General features: G+C 33.2%; 1 pseudogene; it reads left to right on the top strand.

Moving 5' to 3' along the window:
• The first annotated feature begins 2,188 nt into the window (after positions 1 to 2,188).
• LOC107874484 lies at positions 2,189 to 12,245 on the top strand (annotated as a pseudogene).
• The last annotated feature ends 436 nt before the right edge of the window (positions 12,246 to 12,681 follow it).

Genomic DNA, 12,681 nt, shown 5'->3' with positions numbered 1-12,681 from the left:
AGAAGAAGAAGAAAACAAAAAAAAATATGAGAAAGGAAAAAAATGAAAAAGAAAAAAATAAATAAATAATGAAAAAAAAAGAGAGAAGTAGAAGAGAGAATAAAATGGAAAGAAAAAATGTAAAAGAAAAAGAGATTAAATAGTTAGAGATATAAGATAATGATATTTTGAAATTTTGAAGATCATGAAATAATAATCTTCATATTTGAGTTTGATTTTGCAAAGGGATCTACTAATTTAAATAAGAATAATTTATGGGAATTTAATTAGATGAGATAATTATTCCTTATTTAACTCAAATAATTTGAGTACAACAAGGGCAGTAAATCTTGTTGTATATATATTTGTATAACAATAGTTTACTTAAATACAAAATACAATTTGTTATTTTTCGTAATTATGAAACTGTTGCTACAAAAGTTATAAATATAGTTGTAGAGCTGCTACTTCTGAAATTTTCCCTTATTTAAATCAGCTTCAGCCGTATTTTAAGTATAAAAATCTCAAATTTCATTCCCCAACCCTAGAGAGGTGATTTCCCAAGGCTTAAGGTGAAATTCCTTCGTTGAGGTAAGTTTTTCTATTATTTTCTACGTCTTTTAATCCTTTAACATCTTAGAATCATTAGAAAGACCTTTATAGTGGAATCCTTTTGGGAAATAATGATGGGTGTTTCTAATATAACATAGAGCTGATTCAAAACTGTAAATTAAAGATTCCCAACATGAATTTCATAAATTAGATTATGAATTTTGATGGTTATGAACCTTGAATTCCGTAAAGATGAGACTTTTAGCATAAAAACTCTATTAATGGAGATGAGTTAAGCTTGAAAGAGCTAATTAATGGCTAACTGACATTGGAGAGTGATATAGACCTTGAATTAAGGATAGAACTAGTGATTTTGAATCCCCAAGATATTTGTTTGAAGAGTAATTGTTTAATTACTCTTATTATTGCTTGATTTTTAGATGGTTGATTATTCCAAGGCATGAAGGAAAAGAAATAACATTCTTATTGCGGCTTGCTTCATTCAAAAGCTTGGCGTCCAGGTAGGCTAGGTTTATGAGTATAAGATTGTGTTATTTTATATTTTAATAATTTAGAATTGATCGGAGAAAGCATGTCTAGTCCTACGGGCATGAAGTTGAGGAGATAAAGACACAAGTACTTAACTTTAATCCCAAAAACTATATTATTGATTGATTATGTGATATTTATGTTATTATTTGTTATGTGCCCGAAAAGAGATTGTTGTAAATATTAGGTTATATGTATTTTGCAATAACATGATGAGGGGAATTATGCTAAGATCGAATATTGATGAGCATAGTAATATCTAAGGAGTAGATGACTTGAATTAGTGTGATGATTGTATTATGTGGAAAGCGGTAGAGGATAATAATATACGTGAATGTGCTAGTAATAGGTGGTAATGTTAGAACCCAAGTTGCAGTATTTAAGAATATAATGATATTTTTGATAATTAATGAGTAATTAAGGCTCCAATAGTGAATTTCATGTGTAAGAATTAAATTGTGATTTATTTTATGATATTCTTGTTTTTCTATTGATAAAAATACTATATCTATTGAATACACATGAGAGGTTAAATTGGTGATAATGATGGTTATTGAATTGTTCCTATGAGTGACTTTTTTTACTCCCCCTCCCCTTCCCCACCTCAAATTTCAAGCATTGTAACAAGTATACTGAATAATTAAAAAATATTTTTTAATAAAAATCAAGTTATCAACATTTTAAATCAGATTCTATTATCTAAGGCTAAGATCAATAATGTCTTAAAAGTAATAAAATAGTTTATAAGAGGATTATTACTAACTTTATATCTCAAAAAAAATAAAAGAAACTACTACTTCATAAGAATATATATTATGTTTTTTCAAAAAGAAATAAGGCCCCCATTAAAAGTTGGCTTGAAGGTCACCGATGTTGTTGAGCCGCCCCTGATTGTCGCTTTGAGCCAAACACATACTGGTTTTTCTAAAAGGTATCAGACCATTAAGAGATTCAACATCTTATATAGCTTCTCGATATTTTCAGCTACCAATGTGAGATTTTGTTCGGACATTCAACAACGTTAAAAATGAAAAGGAACAGTTTAGATTCAAGGATCTATAAATTGGAATACAATTGAGATATATATGTCGTAACTATAGAAACAAAAATGATTATGATATTTCTACTTCTCTTAATAACCTTTCCTATTGTACTAAATTTCCTAGCCAAAAAGGGTAGGAAAATTTTTATGCCACCAGGTCCATTAGGGCTACCTTTTATTGTAAATTTGCATCAATTTGATAGTGTAACCCATCATATTTATTTTTGGAAACTTTCCAAGAAATATGGGAAAATATTCAATCGGAATTGGTTCTAGTACTATGGTAGTAATTTGTTCAGCAAAATTAGCAGAAGAGGTAACAAAAACACAAGATTTAGCATTTTGTAGTAGACCTTCTTTTCTTAGCCAACAAAAAATATCTTACAATGGCCATGATGTGGCCTTTGCACCTTATAATGAGAACTGGAGAGAACTGAGAAAAGTTTGTGTTGTTCATTTGTTAAGTCTCAAGAAAGTGTTATCTTTTAGTTCGATTAACAAGTACAATTATTTGTTAATTGCTTTTGGTATTCGGTATGATGAAGAAGCACATGGAAAGAGGAGATTCAAAGAACTTTTAGCTGTGACACGAGATAGCAGCAGGGTTCTTTTTCTCTGATTATTTTCCTTTATTTGGTTGGTTTGACAAATTCTTTGGAAATATTAATAGACTTGAGAAGAATTGTGAAGAATTGGATGAGTTTTATGAAGAAGTTATTTATAAACATCTTAATCCTAATAGGCCAAAATTCATGGAAGGAGATATTATTGATCTTTTGCTTCAATTGAGGAAAGAACAATCAACTCCAATGGATCTCACTTTGGACAATATAAAGGGAATTATAATGGTAAGTGATCAACTATATGTGTGTATGTTAGGGAATTTGAAGTTTTGATGATAGACATATAAAACAAAAGTGAAATAACTGAATGTTTCTTAGACACTGCATGAACTGAGAAACAACTAACAGAACAAGCAATTTCAAGCCTTGTGATAGTTAAATATATTAAACTACCAACAAGTTGCAGAAATTGTTTTGGCATCCTCTAATGACTTTCCACCATCTTTTATTAATTTGAGATGTGGCTCCATTGGAGTGGCTTTTTCTTTTGACTCCCCCGTGCCAAAACGCTCCAACAACTTCGTTGCATACCTTCGTTGAAAAATGAAGTATCCATGATTTGTTTTTTTCAATTTCCAAATCAATAAAACAGCTAGCCTCTCCTAAACTCTTCATCTCAAATATAATAGAAATCTCATTTTGAAGTTTAGAAATCTCAACTTCATTATCTCCAGTAATTATCATATCATCCACATATAATAGAACCATCAAATGCAAATTTGATTCTAATTTAATAAATAAACCAGAATCTATGTTACCAACTTTAAAGCCACAAAAGATAAAGTATTGAGCAGCTTTACCATACCAAGCACGTAGTGCTTGTTTAAGGCCATACAATGCCTTTTTCAGCCTACATACATGATGAGGAAATTGGTTTGAAATGTACCCTTTGGGCTTCTCCATAAAGACCTCATGATCCAATTCTCCGTAAAGAAACACATTCTTTATATCAAGTTGCCATATGTATATTGTTGAATTGTTTTAAGGTGGATTTTCTAAAGTTCTGAGCTAAGTAAGAGAGTAGTATTTAGCATCGAGTTGGGCTTGATTCCGTGGTCTCATGCCCCTGAACTACGTGCCCCCCGTAGGTTCTTGATATATCCCAAGTGGGATAAGATAATGATCACTAAAGTTAAGATTTTATCCGATGACAAGGATAGAACAACTCTCCCCAATGTGGGTAAGATGTTGGACTGCATGTAGCTCACATGGTTTATGTCGGTTAAGAGAAACTCCCTAACTTCCTAAAGTTCTCTAAGTCCTAAAGTCTTCCAAGTTTTAAAGACTTTTAGTCTTAAAGTTACAAAGTTTTAAAAGTATAAGTGTTTTTGAAAGCTATGGTCCTAATAATTTCAGGTGTAATGATAATTTGAGGTTTTAAGTAAAAGCATGATGATTTATGAGTCTTGTGGCATATATTTATTTCAAGCTACGCGAGTATGTTTTACACCATGCTGATTTTCTATAAAAGCTTATGATATTGAGTATTATAATTACACACTCCCCCATATGCTCAGTACACTCCCAAAGTACTAACCGACATAGTTTGTCTATGTGCCATATATTCTCGTAATGTAGGTTCAGATGCTCAGTCTCAGCCTCACCAATGATCCTTTCGAGCACTCCTATCTACATATCAGCCATGGTGAGTCCTTATGTTTAGGAGACCGGTTATTTTCAGACTTTCAGTTTTATTTAGTAGCTGTTTAGTTCTTGTCAGTTGAGTATGATTTAGTTGAGGACCTGTCCCAATGGCTCTTTAGTTTGGAGTAGTAGAGGTTTGTCAAACTAGTCATCAGATTATCAGCACTTCGAGATTTTCTTTGAGTTGTAGTTTGTTCAGACCAAGTATTTCATTCATATTTCTCATTTTATGATGTCACAGTGTTGAGTTCAGGCATTTTATCTTTAAGTAAGCTAATATATGAAGTAGCAGCTCAAAGGGCTTGGGGCTACTTTTAGCCTTAAGCACCATGTGACTTTTCGGGACCTGATTATGGGTTGTTACAAATGCAGTATATATAGTAAAACAACTAACGTTAACTTGCTAAGAAATATCTAACAACTTAACAGAATCCCACTTACATTGACAACCACCAATTTTCCTTTAAAAGAGGAACTAAATTATTTGACCAGGTAAATAGAAATTGATAGTATGGTGCACTAATTTTTAACAACATATGGATGAAACATGTTGTACAAGCTGGTCCACACAAGTGAAGAAAGAGAAGTTACTGGTTTTCACATGTATTGCATATTGAAGTTGATGCAAGGCTGACTAAGCGTTAAGACACAAGTGGATAAGCAATGTAACACAAATATGTTGCCAATGCTTATTGTATACAAAAAAAAGATTGAGCAAAAGATAAGTGCAACACTTAGAGTTTGAGTTGATCAATGAGTCCTGCCAAACTAGGAGATAAAGTGGAATAATTCTATTCAGCCAAGGAGAAAGATGAAAGTAAGAGTGAAACTACCTGAGAGTCCTATTAAAGAAAGAAGTGCACATCATCTAAGAGACTCTATCAAGAGTTGTCTTCAATACATGAAACAACATTCAAGAGTTTCACTCATGTATTGACAAGAAAATCAACAATCAGCAAATAAGTTCACTTACTTGAAGAAGAACTGGGACCTTTACTTAGCAAGTTATAGACTTTATGTAATAGGTTGGTTCTTTGAGTTGTAATGAGTCTTTTGTTATAAGTCTCATTAAAGTATAAATTGAGTTAGGAGTAATGTCTTCAAGTTACAGAACTCGAAGACTTGGTAACACTTATCTTGGGAAGATTTCTGTTATTGTAGAAATAGGAGTTAGAAGTTTTAATTCCTAGTTTACAAGAAGTCTTGTAATTTGTTGATTGTTGAGGCTCAAGAGTAATAGTGAGGTTGGGGTTAAATCCTGTAGAGGTACAGGTCGTGGGTTTTTACACCTTTCTTGAGCCGGATGTTTTCCAAGTAAAAATACTGTGTTCATCTTTTACTTTAGCGAACCACGTTAGCTTACTTGTTCCACAGATAGGCAACTAGTAGAGTATAATATTAAAATCAGTAGGGTACACACTCTAACATGTGTTATAAAAGAAAGGTTGTCTTAAATAAGCTTAGCACCTAAGAAAAAGTCACTATGATGAATTCTGCATCTCCTACTGGTCACAGTGAAGGTCAGTCAACTACTAGACCTCCACTCTTTGATGGTTCTCACTTTATCTGGTGAAAAGCCAGGATGAAAATGTTCATCCAAGGTGAAGACTACAAATTATAGGAGAGGATCATTGATGTTCCTACTATTCCAATAAAGTTGGTTGATAATGAACTAGTCAAGAAAGTAAGAAATGAATTTACTGCTGATGACTTAGTGGCATTAAATAAAAATTCTAAGGCTAAGACCATCTTAGTATGTGGACTAGGACCAGTTGAGTAAAATAGAATGTCAACTTGTACCACTACTAAGTAAATTTGGATGCACTAGTCAATGCACATGAGGGTACATCTCAGGTAAGAAAATTCAGGATTGCTCTTCTTTTTACTAAGTATGAAGCATTTAAGATGAAGGAGAATGAGTCCTTGCATAAAATGATGATAAGGCTTCCTGCCTTAACAAATGAGCTGACTTCCTTGGGAAAAGTCATCACTGAGGAGGAACAAGTTGAAAAGGTGCTGAGGGTACTACCAAAATCAAAATAGAATGTTAAAGTCACTGCAATTAGGGAGGCAAAGGATCTCACAGGAATGACACTGGATGAACTACTGGGAAATTTGAGGACTTCTGAAATGGAAATTAATGGAACTAATGAAAAAGAAACCCCTGAGAAAGTCTTGTCTTTGAAGGCCTCAGACAGTGATAATGAAGTTGAACTTGACCAGGAACAAGTTGCCTTCATAACTAAGAATTTTAGTAAATTCTTTAAAAAGAAAAAGGGGAACATGTAGCAAGAAACATTCTAATATGAATCCAAATGGATGCTATAAGTGTGGAAAGACTGATCATTAGATCAGGGATTATCCTGTTTGAGAAATAGAATGGAGGAAGAAAAGGGCTGAGAAAGATTTGAAAGCAAATGCCAAAAAGAAGAAAGAATATGCTATGGTAGCAACTTGGGGATCTGATTTAGATGATGATGAAATTGATGAAATAACATTCTTGGCTTTAGTAGATTCTGACTTAGAGGAAGAAGATGATGTTTCTAAGGTAAGTGTACTCTAACTTAAAGAAAAATTGCATTTATTTTCAAAAACAAAACTTGTTTCCTTTATGAGTGCAGTAATTGACGATTTCCAAGAATTAACTTCTGATAGGAATAAGTTATTCAACAGTCTTTCAAGTCTAAAGTTTGATATCATTGAATTAAAAACTTGCAAGAATACAGTTAAAGAATAAAACTGCACTCTTAAGAAACAAGTTGCACAACTTGATTCCTCAAACAATGATCTTAAGTCTGAAGTCTTAAAATTAACGCTTACTAAAATTGGAAAAAAGGTCATGAGTAAGGAACAAGAAAGTGCTGAACTTGAATTGTTCAAGTACAAACAATAATATAATGATGCAACTAATATGGTGAATAAACTATGTCAAGAAATCTCTAAACTGAAACTTGATTAGGTGGACAAATTCTTCAAGAATTATTCATAAGTTGAGTGAAAGAAATCACAGTGAAAAGTAAGGTTTGGGTTTCCACAAGAGTCTTGATGGTTTTAAAGACTTATGTTATATCTATGGTAACCTTGGACATCCAACCACTGAATGTCTTATGGCTGCTAAAAGCAGATATAATAGTCAAAACTTGGCTAATAAATTTTCTCAGACCAATAAGAAAAGAACTAGTTTGGGTCAGAGAAACATGTCACATTACATTTTGCTTGCATGGACTAGAAGAAATTTAATTTATCCATTTACTCATAAAACAGGACCCAAGTTTGTCTGGGTTCCTAAGTCTAACCGTGGATTTCTTACAGGAGAAGATGAAAGGAAGCAAAAAACATTGGTACCTAGATAGTTCTTACTCAAGACACATGACTGGTGATAAGAAAAAGTTTCTTTCACTCTCCAAAATAAATAGAGCAGTTTCTTTTAGTGATGGCAGAAAGGGAATTATTACTGGATTTAAAAAAATTAGCATATCTGAGTCAAGAGCATTGGAAGATGTCTATCTTGTAGAAGGATTGAAACACAACTTGATGAGCATTTCACAACTATGTGATAAAGGTAATAAAATTATTTTTACTTCTGCAGGAGTTAGAGTCAAGAGGATGGACACCAAAGAGATTGTGCTCACTTCAAGGAGATACAAAAATGTATACAAATCTGACATAATGGCAATGCCAGGAACAAAGTTGACCTTTCTGGGTGTACTAGAAAATGATTCCCTCCTTTGGCACAAGAGACTTGGACATCCAAGTCTAAAACAGCTAAACATACTTTCTTCCAAATATATCATAATGGGTTTTCCCAAGACAAAGTTCAAGAAAGAAAAGGTGTGTAGTTCCCGTGTAAGGAGGAAGCAGGTAAAATCCTCTTTTAAGTCAAAGAACCATGTCAGCACTACCAAGTGCCTTGACCTAGTCCATATGGACTCGTGTGGACCAATGAGACTTCAAAGCAGAGGTGGAAAAAGGTATGTTTTTGTGATTGTTGATGATTATTCCATATTTACCTGGACATTGTTTCTTGCTTCTAAAGAAGATGACTTTGATGTCTTTACTATTTTTATCAAGAAAATTGAAAAGAAACTGGGCATTTCTCTAGTTTCCATAAGATCTGGTCATGGTACATAATTTGAGAATAACAATTTTTTAGAATTCTATTCCACAAATGGTATAGATCATAACTGCTCTGCTCTCAGAATACCACAATAAAATGGAGCAATAGAAAGGAAAAATAGAACCTTCGAAGATATAGCTAGAACAATGATGCTTGCTGGAAATCTTGCTAAAAACCTTTGGGCTGAGGCAATTAGTACTGCAACATATATCATAAATAGATGCATGATCAGACCTATTCTAGGGAAGACTCCCTATGAATTACTAAAAGGAAGAAATCCAAACATTTCTCATTTTAGAACTTTTGGTTGAAAATGTTTTATTCATAATAATGAAAAGGATAATTTGGGAAAATTTGATGTTAAAAGTGATGAGGAAATCTTTTTAGGTTATTCACTTCATAGTAAGCCTTATAGGGTTCTAAACAATAGAACAAACTATATTGAAGAAAGTCTGTATATAGTTTTTGATGAATCCTGTATTAAGGGAAGTGACTCTGAGAAACAGGTTACACAACCTGGTTCATTGACTGGAGCTACCAAACATGGAGGAACCTCAAAAGCGGAACTGATTTTGGAGGGACTGTGACAGGGAGAACTGAGCAAACCAACTACCCTAGCTCAGAACATCTACAGTGATCCTTGTAGCTCACTAGGTTTTGTTCCAAAAGGTTATAAGTATCAAGGATCACATACTATTGAGAATGTTCTCACTGATCTTACTTCTGGGATCACCACAAGGTCTGGATTAAGAAGGATTTGTGCTTTCAAGGCATTCTTGTTAGAATTGAGACAATGAAGGTAACTGAAGCACTGCTTGATGTTGATTGGATTATAGCTATGCAAAAAGAGTTAAATTAATTTTATAGAAGCAAAGTATGACTCTTAGTTCCACTGCCAAAAGACAAAACAGTAATTAAAACTAAGTGGGTGTATAGAAATAAGGTTGATGAGCATAGAACAATTTCAAGGAACAAGGCAAGACTAGTGGTCCAAGGGTATAATCAAGAAGAAGACATAGATTTTGATGAGAATTTTTCTCCTATAGGAAGAATTAAGGAAATTAGATTACTTATTGCTTTTGCTGCTACTTATAAGGAATTCATTCTCCATCAAATGGATGATAAGAGTGCATTCTTGAATAGAATTCTCAAAGAGGAAGTGTATGTCAAACAATCACCAGGATTTGAAAGCCAGGAGTTTCCTAATCATGTTTATAAACTTGACAAGGCCTTCTATGGGCTAAAACAAGCTCCAACAGCTTGGTATAAAAGATTGTCAAAAAAATTTCTGGAGCATGGTCACACTAGAGGTAAAATTGACAACACCCTTTTCTTAAAAATTGATGGAAAAGATCTGTTGGTTGTGTGGGTTTATATTGATGACATTATTTTTGGCTCCACAAACATGAACATGACTCATGAGTTTGCTAAACTCATGAGTTGTGAATTTGAGATGAGTATAACGGGGGAGCTAAACTTCTTCTTAGGTTTGCAAATTAAATATTTTTTCACTTTTTGGGCCCAGATTTTCTCGATGATGTCAAAAGGGGGAAGAATAGATTATGCAATACTTATAAATCAATTGACTAATCTGTTTCATTCCGTGTTCTTTTGTTTAAATTCCTTTATTAAGTATGTCAGGAATTTGTGATGGATGTTATGCTTATTAGTTTGTCATCATCAAGAAGGGGGAATTTGTTAGGGAATTTAAAGTTTTGATAATAGACATATGGATGAAACATGTTGTGCAAGATGGTCCACACAAGTGAATAAAGAGAAGTTACTGGTTCTCAAATGTATTTTATATTGAAGTTGATGTAAGACTGACAAGGCGTTAAGACAAAAATGGATAAGCAAGAAAACTCAGATATATTTCCAATGGTTATCACATACAACAAAAGGATTGAGGTGAAGATAAGTGCAATATGTAGAGTTTGAGTTGATCAATGAGTCCTGCCAAACTAGGAGATAAAGTGGAAGAATTCTATTCAGCCAATGAGAGAGATGGAAGTAAGAGTGAAACTATCTCAGAGTCCTATTGAAGAAAGAAGTGCACACCATCTAAAGGACTCTATCATGAGTTGGCTTAACTACAAGAAACAACGGTCAAGAGTTTCACTCATTCACTGACAAGAAAATCAACAATCAGCAAATCAGTTCACTTACTTGAAGAAGAACCTGAACCTTTACTTAGCAAGTCGTAGACTTTATGTAATAGGTTGGTTCCTTGAGTTGTAATGAATCTTTTTTTCTAAGTCTCAGTGAAGTATAAACTGAGTTAGGAGAAGTGTCTTCAAGTTAGGAAACTCAAAGACTTGGGAGCACTTATCTTGGAAAGATTTGTGTTATTGTAGAAATAGGTGTTAGAAGTTTTAATTCCTACTTTACAAGAAGTCTTGTAATTTGTTGATTGTTGAGGCTCAAGAGTAATAGTGAAGTTGGTATTAAATCCTGTAGAGGTACAGGTCGTGGTATGTTAGACCTTTCTTGAGCCGTGTGTTTTCCACGTAAAAATACCGTGTTCATCTTTTACTTCAGTGAACCACATTAGCTTACTTGTTCAACAGATAGGCAACAAGTAGAGTATAATATTAAAATTAGTAGGGTACGCACTCTAAGAGTGTAAAATAGATATATGCATATATAGTTCAAGAATATAATTTGTATACATGGATAGTATTACATATTTGAAAAATAGTCTCTCTGCATCACCTCTGAAATAGAGGTATGGACTGCGTAAACTCTACCCTCCCCAGATACCAATACATTATTGTTGATTGTATTACATAATTTCAGAAACAACCTCTCTACACCTCTGAGATAGAGGTATGGACTGCGTACACTCTACCCTCCCCAGATACCAATACATTATTGTTGATAGTATTACATAATTTCAGAAAAAACCTCTCTACATCACCTCTGAGGTAGAGGTATGGACTATGTACACTCTACCCTCCTCAGATCTAAATACATTATTGTTGATAGTATTACATATTCATACATGCATATTGACAGTAACAACTCCTAATTTGATTACTTTGTAGAATATATGTATTGGTGGAACAGAAACTAGCGTTAGTAGTTTGGACAATGACAGCCTTGATTAAGTATCCAAAAATCATGAAGAAAGTCCAAGAAGAAATCAGAAAATCAATTGGGAACAAAGGAATTGTGAATGAAGATGATGTCCAAAACATGTCTTATCTTAAAGCAGTAATAAAAGAGGCATTTAGATTATATCCACCACTTCCAATCCTATTGCCAAGAGAAACAATGCACAAGTCCATACTACAAGGATATGAAATTCAACCAAACACTATAATTTATGTTAATTCATGGGCTATTGCAGGGATCCTAAAGTATGGAAAAATCCAGAAGAATTTATACCCGTGAGATTCTTGAATAGTAATATTGATTCAAGGGTCAAGACTTTTGAGTTGCTTCCATTTGGAGCAGACCGAAGAATTTGCCCAGACATTCAATGGCGGATTTATGGTCTACGAGTTCAATTGGATACATTTTTTAAAATCTAAACTATAGATTAAATTCTGAATTTGTCTCTTCAGGTATTACACTTGGTGTTGCAATGGTGGATCTTATCCTTTCAAACCTTCTTCATGCATTTGATTGGGAATTGCCTTGTGGGATGAAGAAAGAAGATGTTGACGCAGATGTTTTGCCTGGAATTATCATGCATAAGAAAAATAATTTGTGTATTATCCCTAAAAGTTATTTCTAGACTAGTCACACTATAGTTTAAGTTGCTCGAACTCTTCCAAAATGTCTTTGGGTGCATGTTAAATCCTTCAAAATTAGTATATTTTTGAAGAATCTGACATAAATGCGGCAACATTTTTGGAGAATCCAAGTAACTTAGTCAATAGTTATGTTTACCCATCCCCTATGTTTAATATATGGTTTGTGACTTTGTGCCCTGCAACTTTTTATTGTAATTTAAATACTATTTGCTAATAACAAATATTTTTCATCTTGTCTACGTTAGTAATTTTTATTTTACGAACTCACGTATTAATACATTGTACTCCACATAGATATACTATTATTAAATTAGCCAGTTTAATGATCTAATAAGGTATTAAATATTTAGGCTAGAATGTACATATATATTAATGTAGAGTTTGATTTAAATGAGCAGAAACCCATAACCTTTTTTT

The sequence above is a fragment of the Capsicum annuum genome, chromosome 6, assembly GCF_002878395.1.
Source record: "Capsicum annuum cultivar UCD-10X-F1 chromosome 6, UCD10Xv1.1, whole genome shotgun sequence".
NCBI lineage: Eukaryota > Viridiplantae > Streptophyta > Magnoliopsida > Solanales > Solanaceae > Capsicum > Capsicum annuum.
This window is presented reverse-complemented; position numbering and strand designations above follow the sequence as displayed.